Raw genomic sequence first — 5,493 nt, forward strand, 5'->3', positions numbered from 1 at the left:
GGTTGGACAAGGACTGAGGAAAGTATAGAAGAGTACAAGAAATGAGGAAGATTCCAATCCCTTCTTAGAGTGACCCTTACATGTAGATTCCGGTAGAAGTTAATAAATCTCATAAGGAGCCTTTTAATCGGAGGAGGATATTTATAAATTCCCCGTCATTTTCCGCTTCCCGTCTTCAGCGCTTTCTGATTCATTAGTTTCCGTCTATTATTGATCGTTAACTGCTTAAGGCATCTCTGGAAACTATTTTTGCGCTCTATAACAGTAAACACCTGTGCAATCATGCCTTCTTAATAATGCATAACGAAAGGCGTGCGCGTGCGAGGAAAAAGAAGAACTGACACAGATTAAGTATAACACATATCCTGTCGTGTCATTAAGGCGTATAGGAAGCGTATATTATGGGATCTATTTCCGTTCAAGACAGTGCCTTGTCCTTGGAAGCATATGACTACTTCGTTATTTATTGACGGATCTCATACACTACCGAAATATTATTAAATAAGAAAAAGTACCCTGTTGGCATAGTATTCTGAACTATGTGAATCACACCAAATATACCCTTTTAGTCTATATGATAGTACCTGTGGAGCCAAGGTTAAAGATAATATACAGGAGAAACTCATTGTTATATATATAATTTAGGGGGAATTATCTTATGAAACTGAGGCTAAGAAGAGATAACTACGTAATTTTTATATTTCGTACAACATAATAAAACGATGATGAAGGAAACGGTAGAATCAATGAGATGTACGAAAACCTCAGGTTGCCGGAAAAAATGTTTCATCCATTTCACTCTTTCTAGGAATTTTCACAGAACAACACATAATGAAACCTGCGGGGGAACACAAAGAACAGAAGCGCTTTACAGTGTGCCATATTTTGCTTACGACAATGTATATGTCACGATTACTTTATGTATTCCTAACACTAAACTTCATCAGAAGCAAAGAATCACAGGAGAAAAATACGTGGAAATATAGTCTCTACTGAATACTGAGTAATATAGCAGAGTTCCCCACTATACTGTCCGCATTCGGTGAAAGATTCATCTCTTATTATTCTTCACTGGTTCATTACGTAACTGAATCTATTTTTGTGGACATTTTGAAGGACGAGAAGAGGAGTGATGAGTCGTATTATAGATTTCCCCCCGTGCAGAGGAAAGAGTAGCATTATATGGTTTATGGTGTAAATAGTCATATGTAACCTGTATTATATTTGAATCTTGAGCAAACAGTTTATATTCTTTTGATGCGCGACGCAATTAGTTGGATGGTGCCTGGTCCCTAGTACAGCTATTGTGGTATTATATAAGGTGTAAGATGTAGTATCATAAGGAAGAGATGTCTACGGAGAATCCAATTTTAGCACAGTGAATGTGGATAGAATATGTAGCCGCCACAATTTTGGACAGCAGAGAGGGTTCCAATTAGGTGGGGATAGTGTAAAAGGAATTATGGTTGGAGACGGTTCCGTTTGATGATATGGGCAGAGTGAAGATTTTTCCTTGAGATGCAATTTATGTATGAGTCCTGATTAGACCAGATATCAGGCAGAATTTTTTTCCTTCTCTTTCATTCTTGTCCCTTCTCCGCTACATTGAGATGGGCTTGCGACCTAACCTGCAAAAAGGAGGTGCACGGGGGAATATGGATACTTCTAGATGTGTCTAGACAGGGCGGCGGTCAATAGCCTTATTTCGACACTGAGCAATAGAGTGGAAAAGGACGAAGACAGCATTGTGAATTCCTTAAGGGAAACATGCAGGTTACTGCTAACATCCCATAATTCTATCACCAGGCGGTAGTGAGAGGGAAAATGTGTCTTAAACGATTGAACCGTACCACTGTGTTTGCGTCACCACAGGAATCAAATGACTTCATTAGGAAAGGATACTTGAATTCCGCGTTGAGAAATTAAATATTATGCTCTTTACATAACACTTCTCGAACGGTGCTCCGTAACAAATCGGAGAGTATATTGATTCAGTTACCCCATATGCCTGGGATCAATTCTAATATTAGGACAATACAGGCGTCCAAATATTTATTTATTTTAATAAAAGGGGACTTCTCGAAGATACACGTCCAAAAGATGCGTGCAGGCCTTCATATGACATGTGTCCCCTCATGTTGTACAGAACTAATGGGTATTAATAATAATTTCTGTGTGAAGATCAAGTTAATAATAACTGTTTTCCGCGTTATACAAACTTCTTCTTCAGCGTCTTATAGTAGTGAAAGGATTTTTAATTATTTATAGGAATCTGAACGAGGCGAGTCCTAATATCGCGTGCACTTTTATATGTGTATCTAATTTTAAAACACTGAAACATATTTAAATATATAGCAGAGATGAACACTTCATATCATCCATTATAGAAGAGACTACACTAGACAGAATAGGAGCAAGAGGAAAGTAGGGGAAAATATGAACATATCCGTTCCATGCAAGCTAGTTCATTCGTGTAAAATTACATATTTGAAATATGCTTTCTCTTCGTATTCATGATCAACATCGTCTCTGTCTGTTGCTGCTTATCGATGGTCACATTGTATGCATAGAAGGAAAAAGAAGCACCTAAAAGAAGAGGAAGGAGCTGGTGTTGATCCCATGCAAGGAAAAATTTTGTGCCCTATATCCTATGCAGACGCGTTTTGCTCAGGACGTCTATGTGTCTTCTCTTGTACACAGAAGGGAGCATTTTACTATAAGTAACATTTTATGTCTATTGAGAAACATTACTCCTTTCGCAATCACCTCCCCGTGTAGCGAAAGAGTTATGAGAAAGCTGAAAAATTAGTAAGAGTGGAGAGGCATATTTATATGACTGCACACTTTAATAATCTTTCATTGACCCCTATAATGGTACCTATAGCTATATACACGTAGGTATACATATATATATATATATGTGTGTGTCTGCTAATATTATGTTGATAAGTGGCATAACGCTAATATATTGCTTCTAAGAAGTTATGATAGCACACGCCCAACAAGTCGGCGTACCAGAATGGGTATTGTAGATTGTGATAACTCACATATTAGAATATAATCCTCATCTTGTACACTTGGTCAATTGTACGGAAGAGTCCTTTCCAGAAGTGTTTGCCTAATTCTTGTTGCTTGTTTTCTTCTTCTGTTTCCTGATAGATTTTGCGATACTTAATTTGTCGTTTATTTATGTGTACTGATTGGAGCGTTAAACTATACGGAGGAACTGGAAGGCGGCCTAAGAGGCAATGGTGTCTTAGCATACAGAATTGGATACTATGAAACAAAAGGTGTGGAAAACATTTCTGCTAAGTATTCAATTAATAATTAACTGAAGAACCTCATATTTATTCATTTTGATCATATCGCGCCCATTGAGGTAAATCTGGTATTCTTTACAGAATATCCCCTTTTGGATATTAAGGTCAAAGATTAAGTGAGCAAATCATGATGGTTTTAATGAAACTGTTAAATCTGTCACTACATCAGTTTAATATGATTTAAGGAAGAGATCCATTTCTAATCAAGGGCTTGACTAAATGGGAATAAGTATGCGAGTGAGTAGTAAAAGTTAAACATTCTTCGCTGTACAATAGAATCTGTGGAGGATAAGATATTGCAGTAATTATATTTAAGAATTACTCTTGTTCGGTTACGGGAGCTGTTCAGTACTAGGAATATGTTAACGCGGTTCGATTAATTCGGTTGAGAGGATTACTTATTATGGACAAAATTTAACAAGGAGAAAAACAAAAGAATACCAGTATTACATCCGTATGTAAAGCAACGAAGCATAGAGCGCAATCGAAGGATGTTAATCAGGAGCAAACCAGAATCGATAAGGAATGACCAGAATCATCATGCAGGAATTTATTGTGATTACCCCCCGATACATATAATAACACAGGGAGCGGAGATAGTGAAGGAGTCGTGGGGGTGGTTATAATATATTACAAGGAATACATCAAAGAGCTTAAGAGAAAATTAAAGTATAGAATCATGAAGAAAAACTGAAAATAACAAATATGTGTGAGTATAACCGACTTTTCCATTCTGTATATCATGAATTATAGTCAACTAAGAAAAGAAAATATCACATTCCTGATTTTGAAGTGTCAGGTGAATCTACATTATGAGTCTGAACTGAGAATACATCAATTTCGAGAAGCATAATAGCCCTCTTCCCTGAAGAAATACACATAATGTACATGCCTCTATACATTGCTACCATCTATTGATAACAGCCTATGTGTTGTTGACCTCTGTACAGCTGAACATGGAACATATACCCATGGATATACATACATATATGTATATTACTTCCTTCTATATATGGGATCAGTCCATCTGTGATAGAAATAAGAGGTATTAGCCAGGTGTATTATGATGTTCATCTGGAGTCATACAAGAAGGGGCTACTCGACAAGACAAGGAGAAGGAAAGAGAATGGTAGGGATGGTTAAAGATTTTTGAGCGCAGGGAAAACATAGTTACCAGTATATGCTGATTCGGATTAGAAGATTGTTCATTTGGCATAAAGATGTGCTCCCTAAAATTAAACGATTGTCCATGACGTGTTTTATCTATGCAAATATAAAGGGAGTAATGCATTGTTGAATTTGAACTGGTATAATATGAGTTCTAATTTTACATTGAACTTTAATTGTATGTTGCATACGATTGAGAGGGCTGCTATAGGGTTTAAATGTGTTTATGCCTTTCTGTGGAAACTCCTATGAGTACAATGGAATAGAGATATTCACATCGGGTGAGTACCACGTAAAATGGTGAGCCCCTGTGCTTATATGGTTTCCTTTATAGTTACATTACTTTTGTGAATGCGTCCTTATGCCCCATCCTCTACGTGAGCCCCTTTTCTGATGTTTCGATATTTTCACCAGTATTACCTCGTATGTTGCATTTTCCTGTGTATGTTTCTTCCTGTTTCTGCATTTTTATAAGTGTGTTAACTCATATGGCAATTTGTTCGCATATAAGACTCCATGCTTCATAGTGCTTGTGCCTGGGCCCTCCTGTTGTATCAGCCCCATGATTAGGTCTTTTCATGTTTCCGCATTTTTATCACAGTACCCTTCATGGCGCCTCTTTCTTATATGGGCGTTTGCCTGTGGCCTAATTTTTCGAACGTGCTTTCGTGTGGCGTAATTTCGCGAACGTTCTTTCACGTGGGGTAATCTTGTGAACGTTGTTTCACGTGGGGTAATTTTGCGAACGTTGTTTCACGTGGGGTAATTTTTTGAATGTTTTTCTATGTGGCCTAATTTTCGCGGACGCCCTTTTATGTGGCGTAATTTGTCCGACACGCCCTTCCATCTAGGCTAATTTTTCGCGCACGCTTTTCTATGTGGAATAACTTTTACCGGACTTGCTTCATGTGGCTTAACCCTGCCAAAGTCTTTCCATGTAGATCAATTTTTTTGGGGGGTCCTTTCAGGTGTTATATCCGTTGCACGCGCGCTGTCTCGTTCGGCT

The sequence above is a fragment of the Plasmodium inui genome (assembly GCF_000524495.1).
Source record: "Plasmodium inui San Antonio 1 unplaced genomic scaffold supercont1.13, whole genome shotgun sequence".
In the NCBI taxonomy this organism is placed as follows: domain Eukaryota; phylum Apicomplexa; class Aconoidasida; order Haemosporida; family Plasmodiidae; genus Plasmodium; species Plasmodium inui.